At 31.1% G+C, this 25,878-nt stretch overlaps 2 pseudogenes; both read left to right on the forward strand.

Annotated features, from left to right (window-relative positions):
• Positions 1-5,827: 5,827 nt before the first annotated feature.
• LOC145057939 (lipid transfer protein EARLI 1 pseudogene) lies at positions 5,828-6,485 on the forward strand (annotated as a pseudogene).
• Positions 6,486-24,559: 18,074 nt separating this feature from the next.
• LOC145057942 (lipid transfer protein EARLI 1 pseudogene) lies at positions 24,560-25,217 on the forward strand (annotated as a pseudogene).
• Positions 25,218-25,878: the final 661 nt, after the last annotated feature.

Here is a 25,878-nt window from a genome sequence, read left to right on the forward strand (position 1 = left end):
GAAAAGGAAATGGAATATAATACACATGGGTTGTATGTGGGGGGCCAAAATGAGAAAAATACACCCGTCCAATGGGTTGTCTCGGTTCACCAAAACCAAAAAAAAAACAAAGAATGATAGAGAGATCAAGATACGGTAGAGAGAGAGAGAGAGAGAGAGTGTGTGTGTGTGTGTGTGTGAGAGAGAGAGAGAGAGTAAGAGTGTGTGTGTGTGTGTGTGTGTGAGAGAGAGAGAGAGAGAGCGAATGCAAATATAGAAAATATGTAATAGAAGCATGTGATTGTAATATGTTCAAGTTTATGTCTATGCAAGGAGTATAAAGCTTTTACTTACTGGAATTTAAAGACAAATATAGATGGTAAAATGAGCCTACTAATTGTTGATACATCATGTTAAAGAAAAAATTATGATAATATGGAAAATTGACTTGTATGTTGACTCATTTTTTGTAAATATAGAATTAAATGATGGTATGGGTGTGCTTGTTTGAGATATACTTTGTATATACGGTTTTGTATAGAATTAAATGATGGTATGGGTGTGCTTGTTTGATATATACTTGGTTTTGATTGTGTGTATTAGAAAAAAAAATTGAATAAAGAGTTAATTAACATGTAGTTGTGCAAATATGGGTTGAGTTATACTAGTATTGGACAAAAGTTTGGCAACTTGAAATATGAAGAATATTAAAGGAAAAAGATAAAAATAAAGGAAAATGACAAAAAAGTTATTGCTTAATAAGCCTTTTTTATACTTAGTATACAAGAATGAAAGTGATAACAAGTCTCGGCGAGAAAAGTAGTAAAACCCTTTTTGTCTAAGAAATACCAAAATAGATGTGGACAAACAAAAAACTCGTTTTGATCATATTGATAATCAAGTGAATATGAAATAAAATTGGGAACATATTGGTTACTATTAGAAGTAACAAACCTAATTTTATAATAGTTTCTATTTTTAAAACTTAAACATACCAAAATGACAAAAAAAAGGCATTAATTATGATAATAAATGAATTTTATCTATGCATTAGTATTCACATATATTATACAGACTTATGTCTTAAATCTTAACAAGTTACATCTAAAAGTGAGGAAAATGATATTTATGCAATGTAGGGATGCGTACATGCAAAAATGTCAAACAACATATTTAAATGTCATGGCTATACGTGTCATCAATAAAGCTATTAATTCCAATCCACATGATCGTCAAACTAAAGACCATATCTATAGATAAGATACCTAGATCAATCCAACAGCTAGCATCTCATGTCGTACATTACCATTTGCAATGACATCAATAGTGGCATTCCTAGTCAATGATAATGTTCTAAAATAATTAAACATGAAATTTACCTCCACAATCATCCATTCGTCGCCACTAATACCGACGCCACGAAAGAGATACTCTATAGATCATAATTGTGGCCTCACTACAAGAAATTTAGGTGTTTACCCGCACAAACTATGTGTAGCTATATGACTTTTATGTGTTGGTAGTCATCATTAACTACACATAAATTAAGTGTCACTATATGTTGCCTTATGCCTATAGATATAGATCATTACCAACATATCGAGTATGTCTAGGTATAGACTAAGCTAAATCAACACATGCATGTGTGGCTAAAACTATTTACTATGTGTATATAGAAGTATTATAATTTAATTTAAATTTTAGATGACAAGGCTAGTGATGTCGACTATGACGTGGAGTACAACGATGTCATGTCAAATGATGTGGCATGTCCCCTAAAAAGTGTTGGTTTACAAGTGTCATAAAATATGTGTGGGTAAACGTATTTTGATGTGTAGTGAAATTAACATATGTAGAGGTGCCCATTTTAACATGTGATGGGAAAAATAACTTTATGTGTGGGAATTAACCAATACATATGCAAGTAATAATATTCAAATGTGTACAAACAAATAAAAAAACATAAAGATGTAAACATGAATATATGTGTTCAAATACCATTTTTAATTAAAAATATTATAACATAATAATTCAAACCACAAATGAAAAATACAAGTCATAAAAATGAAATACTTCAACTAGCAAAAAAAAACATTCAGAATTGAATACAACAATAATGAACATACTAATTAAAAAAACTAAATGTCCATTCCATACAACTGCAATCCGACAAAAAATATTGAAAGACAAATAAAGCTTATTCCAGGCATTCCCTAAAGAACGAACTTGTTACTTATTAATTCCACAAAATGCACGTTTCTAAAAAAACTTCATCATTTCTCCCTATAATAACAAAAAAGAAGACAAGTACACTATAAATGTATTTGTTCATCTTAAATGAAAGAAATAGCAAAGTAATTTGTTTGTTTCTTGCAATTAACACATAAAAATAACTAGGAGAAAAAATAAGTGCAAGATTGGGTCAGGTCAACCGGGTTTCCCATCGGGTCGGGTGAAATTTTCATTCCTAATTGATACTGCCTTTGTCCCGACGACATATCGTCGGTTCAAGTAAATAATAAAACTTTATTTTTTTTGAAAATCAATCCCGACGAAGCTTGTGCAAGCGACATGTCATTGGTATAGCGGGTAGCTATCCAGACGACATCTATACTGATGACTTTTTCCTCCTATATCGACGGGGCTATTCCAACGACTCTGTACCGACGACTTGTCGTCGTTATAAGCTATCCCGACGACTTGTCGTCAGCATAGGGTAATAAAAAAAGTTGTCAGTACAGAGGTAGATTTGTGTAGTGGTTGGAGTGTTACTGCATGAATGTTGCTTGCTTTGTGCTTTGTGGGACTGTTGTTTATGTGAGTTAACTATTAAGTGAATATGTTAACTTACATGCTAAATAATCTCAGTGTTATTGATTTTGCCCTATTATGCATCTATCGTCTAAGTCTAACCGTTGTATGGTTGAGTGTTTTAGTCAAACGACTGTTTTTTTAATAATATTTAAAATAAATAATATAATATAATACGAAAAAACTAAAAATCAGAAATGTAAGACACTAAATCTAACAAGTTATTTATTAAAGTACAATTCGATAATATAAAAGTAGGTTTTTTTTTTTTTTTTACATTAACTATCTTTGTTTTAATCATCAAAAGCATCGAAATACCTGCCCGAAATTGATTAAGAAATTAATTTCAAGTTGTCTTCATTTTCAATACTGTTTTTTGAATAATTACCCGACTTAGGATGTAAAGTTGTATTACATGATTATATTTTAAGAAATATACAGTTGTTCTTTTTGCTCGTTGAGTGTGTGTGTGTATATATATATATATATATATATATATATATATATATATATATATACACACACACACACACACATACATTTGGGAGGTAAGGTAAATACTGTTGAATTATTCATAAACAACCAATCATGTAATAAACATTTACATATGAGGTAACGTATTCAAAAATTAGATTTATTATCCTATGCTAGTGAATTTATTAAAATGTTAAACGACCTCATAGGTTTACATCTAACATGATTAAGAATGCAAGACAAATTGATACTAACATTGTTTGGCTGGAACGACCTCATAGGTTTACATCTAACATGATTATATATTTAAAAATATATGGTTGTTAGTCACAATTTTATTCTTATGCAACGTGTGATACCAATTGGAGTTAGAAGGTTTTTGGACAAGGATAATTATGCACCAACAATAGAGCTTTGTATGTTTTTAAACCACTTTGCTCGAGAACACTGATGATGAAGAATACGGGGGAAGTGAAGGCAACATTTATTAGAATCTTATTTGAATTAGAAGTGATATGTTCTCTTGGGTATTTTGACATTGTGATTCATTTAGTTTTTCATCTACCTAGGAATATATTTGCAGATCCTGGTATGTATAAGATGGATGTATCACTTAGAAAATTATATGAAAAAACTTAAAAATTGTGTCATAAATAAGGAGTGGTTGGCAGGTTATATAGCTGATGGTTGGGTCACTAATGAATCATTACAATTTTATTCGATATATCTTGAAGATGTAGTGACATGATTCAATCATCCTAAAAAAAAAACAACGATAATGTTGTCATAGAAGAAACAAAGTTGGAATGTGTTCTATTTTTTCATAGTTCATGAAAAAACCTTAATGTGTCTAATGTTTTTTTTATTTCTTTTAGCTTATTTTTACTCTCTAAATAAAAAAACATATTATAATAGTAATAATAATAATAATAATAATAATATTTAGTTTCGGATCACGATAACCTATTAAAATATTTAAACTTTGTATACATTTTAAACGTGTTTTTCATATATTTCTCTTATTTGACAAAGAACAACCACATGCCATTTAGTTTAGTATCATTTCTAGTAACTTTAGAAATATAATTTATCTATTCTCAAATCTTATGCTAGTTCATGTCAAATATTCAAAATTATGTGAAGGATTAGCCACATGCATTAATCCATTACCAACCTATCAGATCTCCCGCAATTCGTCTACCATGCAAATGACGTATTTCGTTAGTCGTTAATCAAAATACCTATGTATGTGGTGTTTTGTGGTACTTCTACAAGTTTCAAACATGTATGGTTATAAGTTGCACTCCGGTAATGTTAAATGTTACAAGGATATTTTTTGGTTCTCTATTTTGGACATCCTTCGTAAATTGGTTCCGATAAATGGTTCATATAAAACCAAATATAAAAATAATTAGTTTTCTTTGAGTATATATATGATTTGTTTACTAACCGGTTTGTTACTAATTCTTTTTCCTTCTTGCCAGCAAAAGATAGAAAATGTATAACAATCATTAACTAATAGTTGATTCCCAACAAAAATTTGTCATTTTAAAATGCTCATAATATATGCTATTAAACATTTAAAGTGTGTTTGGCTGCTATATATTTCGCTAAACTAACAACATTTTCATATAATTAACTTTTAATTACCGTCGTAGAAATATGCCGCTGATCTAACAACTCTAGATTGTCGTGGCTAATAATTTCTATTTAGAATTAGTTTTATATTGAATTTACTTACAATTTTATTAAAATTTATAATTAAGGGTATTCAATCCTAATATCTTGAGTCAGTTAATACACATATTCCTCGCCTGCTTCAAAGCAATTGTTTATTGACTATATTTATATTTAAGATGCCAAAAATCTTTCATGTGACAAACATTGAAATAATGGGAATGATTCGACAAATATTGAAATCATGGGAATGATTCGAAGTCCCTCTCTTCTAATTATTCTATGATAGCGTGACTTACATCCATTTAGAAAATGGAAAAACGTAAATGTGGTCTGTGACTTTAGTAGACATTTACAGGACATTGAAAGGGTTTGATGTTTTTACCTCTTCTTTGTAATCGGTAACTTTTATAAAATTATTGCATACTAACTTTTTCTTTATTTTTCATTGTAGCCGACCCATTTATATATAAAACATAAAATATATTCAGTTTTAGAAAACTATACAGAAGCAAAAATGTATTTCCATAAACCTACATGCAAAGCACATATAATTTGAATATTTAGAAGATATATATAAGACTAAAAAAGATTTGAACAACAGATATATAAGATAATATATATACCCTGTTAAAGTTTAATCCATTGAAGCACATATATATTTTTTATTTGCAATTAGTATAATGCATCTGGTTTTGTTCAAAAAAAAAAAAAGGGCTTTCAACGTACGCTTTGATGTGCATGGGTTGGTGGCAGCAAAAACTATAACATACTAATTTGACTCAATTACTAACTGGAATATATTTAAGCAAAAAATATTACTCCACAGAGACCTATATAATGTTCCATTGTACCCTTACTCTATCACACTCTTCCTTCACTATAATTGACAAAGTTTTCATAACCGATTTTGGCATGGCATCGAAGAGTAATGTGTCCGTTTTTCTGCTCATAGCATTCAACCTTTTATTCTGCGTCATGGTTAGTGGCTGTGAGACGTCCGACATACCAGAACCCAACCTCAATCCAAATCAAAAACCCAACCCAAATCCAAGCAGCAACCCCAACCCCAATCCCTACTCCAACCCCATCCCTAACACTAACCAAAACCCCAACCCCAACACTAACACGAACACAGTACCAAACACAAAACCAAATACGGAAACCTGCCCTAGAGACGCCTTGAAACTGGGGGTTTGTGCTAATCTTCTTGGGGGATTGGTCAAAGTTGAGTTAGGTTCACCACCGGTGAAGCCATGTTGCTCTCTCATCCAAGGACTTGCCGACCTTGAGGCTGCCGTCTGTTTGTGCACTGCAATCAAAGCCAACGTCCTTGGGATCAATCTTAATGTACCATTATCTCTTAGCTTGCTCGTTAATGTCTGTGGCGGTGAAGTCCCAAATGGTTTTGTATGTTCCTAGTTAGATTTAATTTATACAATATGAATCAATGTGTTTGCTAAATTAAGTGTACCATGTGTGAAGTCAATACTTCGTGGGTAACAATTCAGTCCTTTCTTTTGCAGTAAAATGTTTTTCTTATATCATGTATATTTATATGCTAATTTAATGCAAGGTTAATATTTATTTTGTAAGTCTTATTTGTACTAATCTATCCAACCAAGTTTAAATGGAACTAAACTTAATGTAACGGCTAGAAATCTATGAAAAGGAAACCACTATTGTGGCATCTCTAAACAAATTGTCAATCACAAGCATCAATATGATGAAAATATTCATGAAAATCACTAAATCAAACGATGAATTTCGTTCAAATTTAAGTGGACTATTATTATCCTCCAATAAGGGGTTGTGGGTAATTATTATCCTCCAATAAAAATAGGTGGATAACTATTTCCATCCATTTTTATAGTTCAATCGGTTATAAACCTTGTTTCACAATATCAGTTGGGAAATATGGTAAAAAAAACATAAAAAATATTCTAGGCACAATCCAAACAATGACTTGAATGCAAATATAACCATTTCCTATCAAAAATTATGCATATGCAACTAATCCTCAGTTATCATCTAAGAAAGAATAGTATGTTTGATTGGTTACACTTATTCCCACATGTGTGATTATCCATTGTAACAAAAAATATTAAAATCAAGATACCATCAGAATAAAGCCATAAACAAATAAAGATGTATCTGATGATTTCAATTGTACAACTGTAACCAGCGTTGCAAATATCTACCTAGGAGTCCGTTTAATCGGCGCCTAGGCGCTTGGTGGTCCTCCAACAATGACATTTATAACTAATCAACTTTTATAATCGAACGGCGTCAAAGCCAGAAATAATCCGGTCTAGGCACTCTAATCAGTCAACTCAAGTCAATGAAAATTGTTTTAAAAAAACTTTTAAGGGCAAAACTATCAAAGTGTAACAATTATTTATTGGGTTCTTTTATTCCATCGTATTCGGTCTATTTTTTTTTGAAATTCTCTCTCTCTCTCTCTCTCTCTCTCTCTCTCTCTCTCTCTCTCCCCCCCCCCCCCCTCTTTCTCTACAAATGAAAGAATGAACTGAACGCCGACATTTTCTTCTTCCGTTAACGACGTCGACATCTTCTTCTTCCATTCACGTCGTTGCAGTCTCTTCCAAGCACATCCATCTCATCCTCGAAGCATGCCAGTGGTCGCCTTTTGAAGCTTCTTGACTCCAAAGTCTACTCTTCTTTTGACGTCATATGCACCTCCTCCGATGCTGTGTGTTCCTTTTGAATCTCATCGACACCAGTGTCGTTGTGTTGTCATCTACAAAGGTTAGTCTCCAATTCTCCTTATTTTATTTACTGATTATATGGAGGGTTAAGTTGATTTTTTTTAGTATTTGATTCAAATTGGTTATTGATAAATTTTGTAATTCATGATAGCCTTTCTATTTTGAAACCTATGGATGGTGTGAGGAGCAAGTGTTAGAAGAAGACGAGTATCAGGCTTTAAATGATGAAAGTATGCAGAGAAGATTAGAAGAAAATATATTTCATTTTTATGCTATTTAAACTTAATATGGATTTGTTGGATGATGATTTGGTGTGCTTGTTGAATTTATTATTAACATTTTATGTTTATTTTGGATGATACCTAGTTGTGTTTCCTAAATTTGTTATTAAACTTTTATGCTTATTTACTTATATTATTTTGATTAATATTTTTGAATATTTTCTTAACAATTAATGGTCTTTGATTAATCCTCGCCAAGCCGTTTAATTCCTTGACCCTCAGTCCACCGTCTAGCAATCGCCAAACGTTTTTTACAACATTGGTTGTAACATCCTAAAATTTAGATAAATGACTATATTATTTATATCCACAAGACTCTAACGAATATGAAAATGTTACGAAGGCTACAATTTGGCTTATGTTAGTTAAAATAACTAAGTAATGGGCCATGAAATATCTTCATCATATTTAATAAGAGTATCTATTTGTTAAAAAAAATTGAAAACAATTCAATAATTTTTATTTTTAATTAATAAGGTATTAAAAGTAATAGAAAATGAAAATGAAAAATCATGTATTCATTTTTTCTTTAGGGGTCAAATTAAGATAATACATTTGTCCAATGGGTTCTTTCAATTCGGTAAAATCAAAATAAGAGAGAGAGAGAGAGAGAGAGAGAGAGAGGGAGAGAGGATGCAAATATAGAACAAATGTAAAAGAAGCATGGCTATAATATGTTCAAGATTATGAATATGCAAGCAATGGAAAAGGAAATGGAAAATAATACACATGGGTTGTATGTGGAGGGCCAAAATGAGAAAAATACACCCGTCCAATGGGTTGTCTCGGTTCATGAAAACCAAAAAAAAACAGAGAATGATAGAGAGATCAAGATACGGTCGAGAGAGAGAGAGAGAGAGAGAGAGAGAGAGAGAGAGAGAGACAGAGAGAGAGAACGATAATATAGAAAATATGTCACAGAAGCATGTGATTGTAATATGGTCAAGTTTATGTCTAAGCAAGGAGTATAAAGCTTTTACTTACTGGAATTTAAAGATCAAATATAGATGGTAAAATGACCCTACTAATTTTTGATACATCATGCTAAATAAAAAATTATGATAATATGGAAAATTGACTTGTATGTTGACTCATTTTTTGTAAATATAGAATTAAATGATGGTATGGGTGTGCTTGATTGAAATATACTTTGTATATACGGTTTTGTATAGAATTAAATGATGGTATGGGTGTGCTTGTTTGATCTATACTTGGTTTTGATTGTGTGTATTAGAAAAAAAAAATTGAATAAGGAGTTAATTAACATGTAGTTGTGCAAATATGGGTTGAATTATACTAGTATTGGACAAAAGTTTGGCAACTTGAAATATCGGGAATATTAAAAGAAAAAGATAAAAATAAAGGAAAATGACAAAAAAGTTATTGCTTAATAAGCCTTTTTTATACTTAGTATACAAGAATGAAAGTGATAACAAAATGAAAGTGATAACAAGTCTGGGCGAGAAAAATCGTAGTAAAACCCCTTTTGTCTAAGGTGCTGTTTGTTTTTTCCAATGTTCTAAATGGCGAAAGGCGTGGCGTGGCGGCAAGGCTAAGCCTCAAGCTTAACAAGCCATGACGAGCCATGACGTTTTTCAAGGCATGATGTAAGGCGGCAATTTTGTATTAATTTAAAATTATATTAACACATAAATTTATATTTATATTAAATATAACTACTTTTTAGAAGTGTTAGATCAATAACTAATAACAAAAATTTAACAAAAACCACAATACTTATATCTCCGATTTGAAAAGACATAACAAAGAGCAAAAAACTGTGTCTCAAATGAAAAAACACGTGCCATAACATGCCATATCGCGCCATGGCGCGCCATATCACGCGTCACGCCTAACAACAACGTTATCAGACTTTTCGTAACGGCGAAGCCACGCCTCACGCCATGGCGCGCCTTTTAGAACACTGGTTTTTTTGAAGTGGAAATTCATGAAGGCTGCAGACCACCTCTGCAATCCTCTGTAGCAGAAGAGGTGGAACAAACGGCTGCAGCCTATAATAAGAAGCATGTTTGTTTTTTAACATCTGCAGACTGCTGCAGTAAACTAAAATTTAAATAAACTGAAAATAGTTCTCAACACTGAAACGTAATAATTCTAGTCTTAAACATTGAAATAATAATAACAAGAACATGTAAAAAAAACAAAAATATAAAACTTTTTTTAAAAAAAAACTTAAAAAAATGTAAAAGAAGCTAATAGTTTTATTCTAGAAAAAAAAACTAATTTTAAAAAACATTAAAAAAGAAAATAATAAAAAAAATTAAGAACTTATTGCAAACGTTGTCTACAAAATTCGTAAAAAATTACACACGTTAAAAAAGATGTAACTGAAATTGAAAATATTATTAATAAAACGGTAAAAAAAATTCAAAATCAAGTTTAAAAAAATCGTGGAAATTATAAAAATAAATTGTATCACATTCATAAATAAAAATTTAAGAAAATCAAAGTTTAAAAAAAAAAAAGTTATACAAAAATTCTTAAAAAAACACTTAGAAAAAATGAAAGCTGAAGATGTTAGAAGAGGCAAGTCAAGTGCTGCGTCACGCAGCACACACGCAGAGGTTTTGTAATCTGAAGTCTTCCAAAAAACAAACTGTTGCGAGAGGGAAAGTGTTGCGTGTGTGCTGCTCTGCGCATCAATAAATGGTTTGAAGAAGTTTTTATAGAAAAACAAACAGCACCTAAGAAAGACCAAAATAGATGTGGTCAAACAAAAAACTCGTTTTGATCATATTAATAATCAAGTGAATATGCAATAAAATTGGGAACATATTGGTTACTATTAGAAGTAACAAACCTAATTTGATAATAGTTCCTATTTTTAAAACGTAAACATACCAAAATGACAAAAAAGGCATTAATTATGATAATAAATGAATTTTAGATATCTAAGCATTAGTATTCACATATATTATACAGACTTATATCTTAAATCTTAACAAGTTACATCTAAAAGTGAGGAAAATGATACTTATGCAATGTAGGGATGCGTACATGACAAAAATGTCAAACAGCATATTTAAATGTCACGGCTATATGTATCATCAATAAAGCTATTAATTCCTATCCACACGATCGTTAAACTAAAGACCATATCTATAGATAAGATACCTAGATCAATCCAACATCTGGCATCTCACGTCGTACACTACCATTTACAGTGACATCAATAGTGGCATTCCTAGTCAATGATAACGTTCTAAAATAATTAAACATGAATTTTACCTCCACAATCATCCATTCGTCGCCACTAATACCGACGCCACGAAAGAGATACCCTATAGATCATAATTGTGGCCTCACTACAAGAAATTTGGGTGTTTACCCACACAGACTATGTGTAGCTATAAGTCTTTTATGTGTTAGTAGTCATCATTGACTACACATAAATTAAGTGTCACTATATGTTGCCTTATGCCTATAGATATAGATCATTACCAACACATCGAGTATGTGTAGGTATAGACTAAGCTAAATCTACACATGTATGTGTGGCTAAAACTATTTACTATGTGTATGTAGAAGTATTATAATTTGTTTTAAATGTTAGATGACATGGCTAGTGATGTCGACTATGACTTGGAGTACAATGATGTCATGTCAAATGATGTGGCATGTCTCCTAAAAAGTGTTGGTTTACAAGTGTCATAAAATATGTGTAGGTAAAAGTATAACGTATGTATAGTGTCCATTTTAACATGTGATGGTAAAAATAACTTTATGTGTGGGAATTAACCAATACATATGCAAGTAATAATGTTCAAATGTGTACAAACAAATAAAAACATAAAGATGTAAACATGAATATATGTGTTCAAATACCATTTTTAATTAAAAATATTATAACATAAAAATTCAAACCACAAATGAAAAATACAAGTCATAAAAATGAAATACTTCAACTAGCAAAAAAAACATTCAGAATTGACTACAACAATAGTGAACATACTAAAAAAACTAAATGTCCATTCCATACGATTGCAATCCCATAAAAAATAATGAAAGACAAATAAAGTTTATTCCAAGCATTCCTTAAAGAACGAACTTGTTACTTATTAATTCCACCAAATGCACGTTTCTAAATAACTTCATCATTTCTTCCTATAATAACAAAAAAGAAGACAAGTACACTATAACATGTATTTGTTCATCTTAAATGAAAGAAATAGCAAAGTAATTTGTTTGTTTCTTGCAATTAACACATAAAAATAACTAGGAGAAAAAATAAGTGCAAGATTGGGTCAGGTCAACCGGGTTTCCCATCGGGTCGGGTGAAATTTTCATTCCTAATTGATACTGCCTTTGTCCCGACGACATATCGTCGGTTCAAGTAAATAATAAAACTTTATTTTTTTTGAAAATCAATCCCGACGAAGCTTGTGCAAGCGACATGTCATTGGTATAGCGGGTAGCTATCCAGACGACATCTATACTGATGACTTTTTCCTCCTATATCGACGGGGCTATTCCGACGACTCTGTACCGACGACTTGTCGTCGGTATAAGCTATCCCGACGACTTGTCGTCGGCATAGGGTAATAAAAAAGCCGTCGGCACAGGGTAGATTCGTGTAGTGCTTGGAGTGTTACTGCATGAATGTTGCTTGTTTTGTGCTTTGTGGGACTCTTGTTTATGTGAGTTAACTATTAAGTGAATACGTTAACTTACACGCTAAATAATCTCAGTGTTATTGATTTGACCCTATTGTGCAACTATCGTCTAAGTCTAACCGTTGGATGGTTGAGTCTTTTAGTCAAACGATTGTTTTTTGAATAATATTTAAAATAAATAATATAATCTAATACGAAAATACTAAAAATCAGAAATGTAAGACATTAAATCTAACAAGTTATTTATTAAAGTATAATTCGATAATATAAAAGTAGTTTTTTTTTACATTAACTATGTTTGTTTTAATCATCAAAAGCATCGAAATACCTAACCGAAATTGATTACGAAATTAATTTCAAGTTGTCTTCATTTTCAATACTGTTTTTTGAATAATTTACCCGACTTAGGATGTAAAGTTGTATTACATGATTTTATTTTAAGAAATATACAGTTGTCAGTTTCTTTTTGCTCGTTGAGTGTGTGTGTGTATATATATATATATATATATATATATACACACACACACACACACATTTGGGAGGTAAGGGAAATGTTGTTGAATTATTCATAAACAACCAATCGTGTAATACACATTTACATATGAGTTAACGTATTCAAAAATTAGATTTATTATCCTACGCTAGTGAATTTATTAAAATGTTAAACGACCTCATAGGTTTACATCTAACATGATTAAGAATGCGAGACAAATTAATACTAACATTGTTTGGCTGGAACGACCTCATAGGTTTACATCTAACATGATTATATATTTAAAAATATAAGGTTGTTAGTCACAATTTTATTCTTATGCAACATGTGATACCAATTGGAGTTAGAAGGTTTTTGGACAAGGATACTTATGCACCAACAATAGAGCTTTGTATGTTTTTAAACAACTTTGCTCGAGAACACTGATGATGAAGAATATGTGGGAAGTGAAGGCAACATTTATTAGAATCTTATTTGAATTAGAAGTGATATGTCCTAATGGGTATTTTGACATTGTGATTCGTTTAGTTTTGCGTCTGCCTACGAATATATTTGCATATCCCAGTATATATAAGATGGATGTATCACTTAGAAAATTATATGAAAAAACCTAAAAATTATGTCATACATAAGGAGCGGTTGGAAGGTTATATAGCTGATGGTTGGGTCACTAATGAATCATTACAATTTTGTTCGTTATATCTTGAAGATGTAGTGACATGATTCAATCATCCTAAAGAAAACAACCAGAATGTTGTCATAGAAGAAACAAAGTTGGAATGTGTTCTATTTTTTCATAGTTCGTGAAAAAACCTTAATGGGTTTGATGTTTTTTTTATTTCTTTTAGCTTATTTTACTCTCTAAATAAAAAAACATATAATAATAATAATAATAATAATAATAATAATAATAATAATAAACAATTTCGGATCACGATAACCTATTAAAATATTTTAAACTTTGTATACTTTTTAAACGTGTTTTTCATATATTTCTCTTATTTGACAAAGAACAACCACATGCCATTTAGTTTAGTATCATTTCTAGTAACTTTAGAAATATAATTTATCTATTCTCAAATCTTATGCTAGTTCATGTCAAATATTCAAAATTATGTGAAGGATTAGCCACATGCATTAATCCATTACCAACCCATCAGATCTCCTGCAATTCGTCTACCATGCAAATGACGTATTTCGTCGGTAATACCTATGTATGTGGTGTTTTGTGGTACTTCTACAAGTTTGAAACATGTATGGTTATAAGTAGCACTCCGGTAATGTAAAATGTTACAAGGATATTTTTTGGTTCTTTATTTTGGACATCTTTCGTAAATTGGTTCGTATAAATGGTTCATATAAAACCAAATATAAAAATAATTAGTTTTCTTTGAGTATATATATGATTTGTTTACTAACCGGTTTGTTACTAATTCTTTTTCCTTCTTGCCAGCAAAAGATAGAAAATGTATAACAATCATTAACTAATAGTTGATTCCCAACAAAAATCTGTCATTTTAAAATGCTCATAATATATGCTATTAAACATTTAAAGTGTGTTTGATGCTATATATTTCGCTAAACTAACAACATTTTCATATAATTAACTTTTAATTACCGTCGTAGAAATATGCCGCTGATCTAACAACTCTAGATTGTCGTGGCTAATAATTTCTATTTAGAATTAGTTTTATATTGAATTTACTTACAATTTTATTAAAATTATAATTAAGGGTATTCAATCCTAATATCTTGAGTCAGTTAATACACATATTCCTCGCCTGCTTCAAAGCAATTGTTTATTGACTATACTTATATTTAAGATGCCAAAAATCTTTCATGTGACAAACATTGAAATCATGGGAATGATTCGACAAATATTGAAATCATGGGAATGATTCGAAGTCCCTCTCTTCTAATTATTCTATGATAGCGTGACTTACATCCACTTAGAAAATGGAAAAACGTAAACGTGGTCTGTGACTTTAGTAGACATTTACTGGACATCGAAAGGGTTTGATGTTTTCACCTCTTCTTTGTAATCGGTAACTTTTACAAAATTATTGCATACTACTTTTTCTTTATTTTTCATTGTAGCCGACCCATTTATATATAAAACATAAAATATATTCAGTTTTAGAAAACTATACAGAAGCAAAAATGTATTTCCATAACCCTACATGCAAAGCACATATACCACGCAATTTGAATCTTTAGAAGATATATATATATATATATATATATATATATATATATATATATATATATATATATATATATATATATATATATATATATAAGACTAAAAAAGATTTGAACAACAGATATAAAAGATAATATATATACCCTGTTAAAGTTTAATCCATTGAAGCACATATATATTTTTTATTTGCAATTAGTATAATGCATCTGGTTTTGTTAAAAAAAAAGGACTTTCAACGTACGCTTTGATGTGCATGGATTGGTGGCAGCAAAAACTATAACATGCTAATTTGACTCAATTACTAACTGGAATATATTTAAACAAAAAATATTACTCCACAGAGACCTATATAATGTTCCATTGTACCCTTACTCTATCACACTCTTCCTTCACCATGATTGACAAAGTTTTCATAACCAATTTCGGCATGGCATCGAAGAGTAATGTGTCCATTGTTCTGGTCATAGCTTTCAACCTTTTATTCAGCGTCATGGTTAGTGGCTGTGAGACGTCCGACATACCAGAACCCAACCTCAATCCAAATCAAAAACCCAACCCAAATCCAAGCAGCAACCCCAACCCCAATCCTTACTCCAACCCCATCCCTAACACTAACCAAAACCCCAACCCCAACACTAACACGAACCACACCCCCAACCCCAATCCCAACTCTAACCCGAACACAGTACCAAACACAAACCCAAATACAGAAACCTGCCCTAGAGATGCATTGAAACTGGGGGTTTGTGCTAATCTTCTTGGGGGATTGGTCAAAGTTGAGTTAGGTTCACCACCGGTGAAGCCATGTTGCTCTCTCATCCAAGGACTTGCCGACCTTGAGGCTGCCGTCTGTTTGTGCACTGCAATCAAAGCCAACGTCCTTGGGATCAATCTTAATGTACCATTATCTCTTAGCTTGCTCGTTAATGTCTGTGGCGGTGAAGTCCCAAATGGTTTTGTATGTTCCTAGTTTGATTTAATTTATACAATATGAATCAATGTGTTTGCTAAATTAAGTGTACCATGTGTGAAGTCAATACTTCGTGGGTAACAATTCAGTCCTTTCTTTTGCAATAAAATGTTTTTCTTATATCATGTATATTTATATGCTACTTTAATGCAAGCTTAATATTTATTTTGTAAGTGGAAGATAAATGATCCATCATACACTTATTTGTACTAATCTATCCAACCAAGTTTAAATGAAACTAAACTTAATGTAAAGGCTAGAAATCTATGAAAAAGAAACCACTATTGTGGCATCTCTAAGCAAATTGTCAATCACAAGCATCAATATGATGAAAATATTCATGAAAATCACTAAATCAAACGATGAATTTCGTTCAAATTTAAGTGGATCATTATTAATTATCCTCCAATAAGGGGTTTTGGATAATTATTATCCTCCAATAAAAATAGGTGGATAATTATTTCCACCAATTTTTATAGTTCTATCGGTTATAAACCTTGTTTCACAATATCAGTTGGGAAATATGGTGAAAAAAACATAAAAAATATTCTACGCACAATGCAAACAATGACTTGAATGCAAATATAACCATTTCCTATCAAAATTATGCATATGCAACTAATCCTCAGTTATCATCCAAGAAAGAATAGTATGTTTGATTGGTTAGACTTATTCCCACATGTGTGATTATCTATTATAACAAAAATATTAAAATCAAGATGCCATCAGAATAAAGCCATAAACAAATAAAGATGTATCTGATGATTTCAATTGTACAGCTGTAACCAGCATTGCAAATATCTACCTAGGAGGTTGTTTAATCGGTGCCGAGGCGCTTGGTGGTCCTCCAACGTACGATGACATTTATAGCTAATCGGCTTCTATAATCGGACGTGGTCAAAGCCAGAGATAATCGGGTCTAGGCACTCTAATCAGTCAACTCAAGTCAATGAAAATTATTTAAAAAAAACTTTTAAGGGCAAAACTATCAAAGTGTAACAATTATTCATTGGGTTCCTTTATTCCATCGTATTCGGTCTATTTGTTTTTTGAAATTCTTTCTCTCTATCTCACCCCCCCCCCCCCTCTTTCTCTCTGAACAAATGAAAGAATACACTGAACGCCGACATTTTCTTCTTCCTTTAACGACGTCGACATCTTCTTCTTCCATTCACGTCGTTGCAGTCCCTTCCAAGCACATCCATCTCATCCTCGAAGCATGCCAGTGGTCGCCTTTTGAAGCTTCTCGACTCCAAAGTCTACTCTTCTTTTGACGTCATATGCACCTCCTCCGATGCCGTGTGTTCCTTTGGCATATCATCGACACCAGTGTCCTTGGGTTGTCATCTGAAATGGTTAGTCTCCATTTCTCCTTATTTTATTTAGTGATTATATGGAGGGTTAAGTTGATTTTTTTAGTATTTGATTCAAATTGGTTATTGATATATTTTGTAATTCATGATAGCCTTTCTATTTTGAAACCTATGGATGGTGTCCTTTTTTTTGTTATGTTTTCTATCCAACTATCAAACATAGAGACCGAAAAACATAATAATTGACATTTTTTACATAGGTTATGATAACAGTTGACAATTAATCAATGACTTCTAATGCTGCGACTACACCGGAAGCGATTGAACTTTCCGATGAAGATTTTGAGTTCGGGAGTGAGGAGCAAGTGTTAGAAGAAGACGAGTATGAGGCTTCAAATGATGAAAGTATGCAGAGAAGATTAGAAGAAAATATATTTCATTTTTATGCTACTTAAACTTATTATGGATTTGTTGGATGATGATTTGGTGTGCTTGTTGAATTTATTATTAACATTTTATGTTTATTTTGGATGATACCAAGTTGTGTTTCTTAAATTTGTTATTAAAATTTTATGCTTATTTACTTATATTATTTTGATTAATGTTGGATTTATTAATTTTTGAACATTTTCTTAATAATTAATGGTTTCTGATGAATCCTCGTGAAACCGTTTAATCCTTTGACCCTCAATCCACCGTCTAGCTATCGCCAAACGTTTTTTAAAACATTGGTTGTAACATCCTAAAATTTAGATAAATGACTATATTATTTATATCCACAAGACTCTAACGAATATGAAAATGTTACGAAGGCTACAATTTGGCTTATGTTAGTTAAAATAACTAAGTAATGGGCTTGGAAATATCTTCATCATATTTAATAAGAGTATCTATTTGTTAAAAAAATTGAAAACGATTCAATAATTTTTATTTTTAATTAATAAGGTATTGAAAGTAATAGAAAATGAAAACGGAAAATGATGTAAACATTTTTTCTTTAGGGGTCAAATTAAGAAATACATCTGTCCAATGTGTTATCTCAATTCGTCATAATCAAAATGTGAGAGAGAGAGAGAGAGAGAGAGAGAGAGAGAGGACGCAAATATAGAATAAATGTAAAAGAAGCATGACCATAATATGTTCAAGATTATGAATATGCAAGCAATGGAAAAGGAAATGGAATATAATACACATGGGTTGTATGTGGGGGGCCAAAATGAGAAAAATACACCCGTCCAATGGGTTGTCTCGGTTCACCAAAACCAAAAAAAAAACAAAGAATGATAGAGAGATCAAGATACGGTAGAGAGAGAGAGAGAGAGAGAGTGTGTGTGTGTGTGTGTGTGAGAGAGAGAGAGAGAGTAAGAGTGTGTGTGTGTGTGTGTGTGTGAGAGAGAGAGAGAGAGAGCGAATGCAAATATAGAAAATATGTAATAGAAGCATGTGATTGTAATATGTTCAAGTTTATGTCTATGCAAGGAGTATAAAGCTTTTACTTACTGGAATTTAAAGACAAATATAGATGGTAAAATGAGCCTACTAATTGTTGATACATCATGTTAAAGAAAAAATTATGATAATATGGAAAATTGACTTGTATGTTGACTCATTTTTTGTAAATATAGAATTAAATGATGGTATGGGTGTGCTTGTTTGAGATATACTTTGTATATACGGTTTTGTATAGAATTAAATGATGGTATGGGTGTGCTTGTTTGATATATACTTGGTTTTGATTGTGTGTATTAGAAAAAAAAATTGAATAAAGAGTTAATTAACATGTAGTTGTGCAAATATGGGTTGAGTTATACTAGTATTGGACAAAAGTTTGGCAACTTGAAATATGAAGAATATTAAAGGAAAAAGATAAAAATAAAGGAAAATGACAAAAAAGTTATTGCTTAATAAGCCTTTTTTATACTTAGTATACAAGAATGAAAGTGATAACAAGTCTCGGCGAGAAAAGTAGTAAAACCCTTTTTGTCTAAGAAATACCAAAATAGATGTGGACAAACAAAAAACTCGTTTTGATCATATTGATAATCAAGTGAATATGAAATAAAATTGGGAACATATTGGTTACTATTAGAAGTAACAAACCTAATTTTATAATAGTTTCTATTTTTAAAACTTAAACATACCAAAATGACAAAAAAAAAGGCATTAATTATGATAATAAATGAATTTTATCTATGCATTAGTATTCACATATATTATACAGACTTATGTCTTAAATCTTAACAAGTTACATCTAAAAGTGAGGAAAATGATATTTATGCAATGTAGGGATGCGTACATGCAAAAATGTCAAACAACATATTTAAATGTCATGGCTATACGTGTCATCAATAAAGCTATTAATTCCAATCCACATGATCGTCAAACTAAAGACCATATCTATAGATAAGATACCTAGATCAATCCAACAGCTAGCATCTCATGTCGTACATTACCATTTGCAATGACATCAATAGTGGCATTCCTAGTCAATGATAATGTTCTAAAATAATTAAACATGAAATTTACCTCCACAATCATCCATTCGTCGCCACTAATACCGACGCCACGAAAGAGATACTCTATAGATCATAATTGTGGCCTCACTACAAGAAATTTAGGTGTTTACCCGCACAAACTATGTGTAGCTATATGACTTTTATGTGTTGGTAGTCATCATTAACTACACATAAATTAAGTGTCACTATATGTTGCCTTATGCCTATAGATATAGATCATTACCAACATATCGAGTATGTCTAGGTATAGACTAAGCTAAATCAACACATGCATGTGTGGCTAAAACTATTTACTATGTGTATATAGAAGTATTATAATTTAATTTAAATTTTAGATGACAAGGCTAGTGATGTCGACTATGACGTGGAGTACAACGATGTCATGTCAAATGATGTGGCATGTCCCCTAAAAAGTGTTGGTTTACAAGTGTCATAAAATATGTGTGGGTAAACGTATTTTGATGTGTAGTGAAATTAACATATGTAGAGGTGCCCATTTTAACATGTGATGGGAAAAATAACTTTATGTGTGGGAATTAACCAATACATATGCAAGTAATAATATTCAAATGTGTACAAACAAATAAAAAAACATAAAGATGTAAACATGAATATATGTGTTCAAATACCATTTTTAATTAAAAATATTATAACATAATAATTCAAACCACAAATGAAAAATACAAGTCATAAAAATGAAATACTTCAACTAGCAAAAAAAAACATTCAGAATTGAATACAACAATAATGAACATACTAATTAAAAAAACTAAATGTCCATTCCATACAACTGCAATCCGACAAAAAATATTGAAAGACAAATAAAGCTTATTCCAGGCATTCCCTAAAGAACGAACTTGTTACTTATTAATTCCACAAAATGCACGTTTCTAAAAAAACTTCATCATTTCTCCCTATAATAACAAAAAAGAAGACAAGTACACTATAAATGTATTTGTTCATCTTAAATGAAAGAAATAGCAAAGTAATTTGTTTGTTTCTTGCAATTAACACATAAAAATAACTAGGAGAAAAAATAAGTGCAAGATTGGGTCAGGTCAACCGGGTTTCCCATCGGGTCGGGTGAAATTTTCATTCCTAATTGATACTGCCTTTGTCCCGACGACATATCGTCGGTTCAAGTAAATAATAAAACTTTATTTTTTTTGAAAATCAATCCCGACGAAGCTTGTGCAAGCGACATGTCATTGGTATAGCGGGTAGCTATCCAGACGACATCTATACTGATGACTTTTTCCTCCTATATCGACGGGGCTATTCCAACGACTCTGTACCGACGACTTGTCGTCGTTATAAGCTATCCCGACGACTTGTCGTCAGCATAGGGTAATAAAAAAAGTTGTCAGTACAGAGGTAGATTTGTGTAGTGGTTGGAGTGTTACTGCATGAATGTTGCTTGCTTTGTGCTTTGTGGGACTGTTGTTTATGTGAGTTAACTATTAAGTGAATATGTTAACTTACATGCTAAATAATCTCAGTGTTATTGATTTTGCCCTATTATGCATCTATCGTCTAAGTCTAACCGTTGTATGGTTGAGTGTTTTAGTCAAACGACTGTTTTTTTAATAATATTTAAAATAAATAATATAATATAATACGAAAAAACTAAAAATCAGAAATGTAAGACACTAAATCTAACAAGTTATTTATTAAAGTACAATTCGATAATATAAAAGTAGGTTTTTTTTTTTTTTTTACATTAACTATCTTTGTTTTAATCATCAAAAGCATCGAAATACCTGCCCGAAATTGATTAAGAAATTAATTTCAAGTTGTCTTCATTTTCAATACTGTTTTTTGAATAATTACCCGACTTAGGATGTAAAGTTGTATTACATGATTATATTTTAAGAAATATACAGTTGTTCTTTTTGCTCGTTGAGTGTGTGTGTGTATATATATATATATATATATATATATATATATATATATATATATACACACACACACACACACATACATTTGGGAGGTAAGGTAAATACTGTTGAATTATTCATAAACAACCAATCATGTAATAAACATTTACATATGAGGTAACGTATTCAAAAATTAGATTTATTATCCTATGCTAGTGAATTTATTAAAATGTTAAACGACCTCATAGGTTTACATCTAACATGATTAAGAATGCAAGACAAATTGATACTAACATTGTTTGGCTGGAACGACCTCATAGGTTTACATCTAACATGATTATATATTTAAAAATATATGGTTGTTAGTCACAATTTTATTCTTATGCAACGTGTGATACCAATTGGAGTTAGAAGGTTTTTGGACAAGGATAATTATGCACCAACAATAGAGCTTTGTATGTTTTTAAACCACTTTGCTCGAGAACACTGATGATGAAGAATACGGGGGAAGTGAAGGCAACATTTATTAGAATCTTATTTGAATTAGAAGTGATATGTTCTCTTGGGTATTTTGACATTGTGATTCATTTAGTTTTTCATCTACCTAGGAATATATTTGCAGATCCTGGTATGTATAAGATGGATGTATCACTTAGAAAATTATATGAAAAAACTTAAAAATTGTGTCATAAATAAGGAGTGGTTGGCAGGTTATATAGCTGATGGTTGGGTCACTAATGAATCATTACAATTTTATTCGATATATCTTGAAGATGTAGTGACATGATTCAATCATCCTAAAAAAAAAACAACGATAATGTTGTCATAGAAGAAACAAAGTTGGAATGTGTTCTATTTTTTCATAGTTCATGAAAAAACCTTAATGTGTCTAATGTTTTTTTTATTTCTTTTAGCTTATTTTTACTCTCTAAATAAAAAAACATATTATAATAGTAATAATAATAATAATAATAATAATATTTAGTTTCGGATCACGATAACCTATTAAAATATTTAAACTTTGTATACATTTTAAACGTGTTTTTCATATATTTCTCTTATTTGACAAAGAACAACCACATGCCATTTAGTTTAGTATCATTTCTAGTAACTTTAGAAATATAATTTATCTATTCTCAAATCTTATGCTAGTTCATGTCAAATATTCAAAATTATGTGAAGGATTAGCCACATGCATTAATCCATTACCAACCTATCAGATCTCCCGCAATTCGTCTACCATGCAAATGACGTATTTCGTTAGTCGTTAATCAAAATACCTATGTATGTGGTGTTTTGTGGTACTTCTACAAGTTTCAAACATGTATGGTTATAAGTTGCACTCCGGTAATGTTAAATGTTACAAGGATATTTTTTGGTTCTCTATTTTGGACATCCTTCGTAAATTGGTTCCGATAAATGGTTCATATAAAACCAAATATAAAAATAATTAGTTTTCTTTGAGTATATATATGATTTGTTTACTAACCGGTTTGTTACTAATTCTTTTTCCTTCTTGCCAGCAAAAGATAGAAAATGTATAACAATCATTAACTAATAGTTGATTCCCAACAAAAATTTGTCATTTTAAAATGCTCATAATATATGCTATTAAACATTTAAAGTGTGTTTGGCTGCTATATATTTCGCTAAACTAACAACATTTTCATATAATTAACTTTTAATTACCGTCGTAGAAATATGCCGCTGATCTAACAACTCTAGATTGTCGTGGCTAATAATTTCTATTTAGAATTAGTTTTATATTGAATTTACTTACAATTTTATTAAAATTTATAATTAAGGGTATTCAATCCTAATATCTTGAGTCAGTTAATACACATATTCCTCGCCTGCTTCAAAGCAATTGTTTATTGACTATATTTATATTTAAGATGCCAAAAATCTTTCATGTGACAAACATTGAAATAATGGGAATGATTCGACAAATATTGAAATCATGGGAATGATTCGAAGTCCCTCTCTTCTAATTATTCTATGATAGCGTGACTTACATCCATTTAGAAAATGGAAAAACGTAAATGTGGTCTGTGACTTTAGTAGACATTTACAGGACATTGAAAGGGTTTGATGTTTTTACCTCTTCTTTGTAATCGGTAACTTTTATAAAATTATTGCATACTAACTTTTTCTTTATTTTTCATTGTAGCCGACCCATTTATATATAAAACATAAAATATATTCAGTTTTAGAAAACTATACAGAAGCAAAAATGTATTTCCATAAACCTACATGCAAAGCACATATAATTTGAATATTTAGAAGATATATATAAGACTAAAAAAGATTTGAACAACAGATATATAAGATAATATATATACCCTGTTAAAGTTTAATCCATTGAAGCACATATATATTTTTTATTTGCAATTAGTATAATGCATCTGGTTTTGTTCAAAAAAAAAAAAAGGGCTTTCAACGTACGCTTTGATGTGCATGGGTTGGTGGCAGCAAAAACTATAACATACTAATTTGACTCAATTACTAACTGGAATATATTTAAGCAAAAAATATTACTCCACAGAGACCTATATAATGTTCCATTGTACCCTTACTCTATCACACTCTTCCTTCACTATAATTGACAAAGTTTTCATAACCGATTTTGGCATGGCATCGAAGAGTAATGTGTCCGTTTTTCTGCTCATAGCATTCAACCTTTTATTCTGCGTCATGGTTAGTGGCTGTGAGACGTCCGACATACCAGAACCCAACCTCAATCCAAATCAAAAACCCAACCCAAATCCAAGCAGCAACCCCAACCCCAATCCCTACTCCAACCCCATCCCTAACACTAACCAAAACCCCAACCCCAACACTAACACGAACACAGTACCAAACACAAAACCAAATACGGAAACCTGCCCTAGAGACGCCTTGAAACTGGGGGTTTGTGCTAATCTTCTTGGGGGATTGGTCAAAGTTGAGTTAGGTTCACCACCGGTGAAGCCATGTTGCTCTCTCATCCAAGGACTTGCCGACCTTGAGGCTGCCGTCTGTTTGTGCACTGCAATCAAAGCCAACGTCCTTGGGATCAATCTTAATGTACCATTATCTCTTAGCTTGCTCGTTAATGTCTGTGGCGGTGAAGTCCCAAATGGTTTTGTATGTTCCTAGTTAGATTTAATTTATACAATATGAATCAATGTGTTTGCTAAATTAAGTGTACCATGTGTGAAGTCAATACTTCGTGGGTAACAATTCAGTCCTTTCTTTTGCAGTAAAATGTTTTTCTTATATCATGTATATTTATATGCTAATTTAATGCAAGGTTAATATTTATTTTGTAAGTCTTATTTGTACTAATCTATCCAACCAAGTTTAAATGGAACTAAACTTAATGTAACGGCTAGAAATCTATGAAAAGGAAACCACTATTGTGGCATCTCTAAACAAATTGTCAATCACAAGCATCAATATGATGAAAATATTCATGAAAATCACTAAATCAAACGATGAATTTCGTTCAAATTTAAGTGGACTATTATTATCCTCCAATAAGGGGTTGTGGGTAATTATTATCCTCCAATAAAAATAGGTGGATAACTATTTCCATCCATTTTTATAGTTCAATCGGTTATAAACCTTGTTTCACAATATCAGTTGGGAAATATGGTAAAAAAAACATAAAAAATATTCTAGGCACAATCCAAACAATGACTTGAATGCAAATATAACCATTTCCTATCAAAAATTATGCATATGCAACTAATCCTCAGTTATCATCTAAGAAAGAATAGTATGTTTGATTGGTTACACTTATTCCCACATGTGTGATTATCCATTGTAACAAAAAATATTAAAATCAAGATACCATCAGAATAAAGCCATAAACAAATAAAGATGTATCTGATGATTTCAATTGTACAACTGTAACCAGCGTTGCAAATATCTACCTAG

This window comes from Lactuca serriola, chromosome 6 (genome assembly GCF_051521515.1).
Source record: "Lactuca serriola cultivar US96UC23 chromosome 6, Lser_US96UC23_V15, whole genome shotgun sequence".
Classification (NCBI taxonomy): Eukaryota; Viridiplantae; Streptophyta; class Magnoliopsida; order Asterales; family Asteraceae; genus Lactuca; species Lactuca serriola.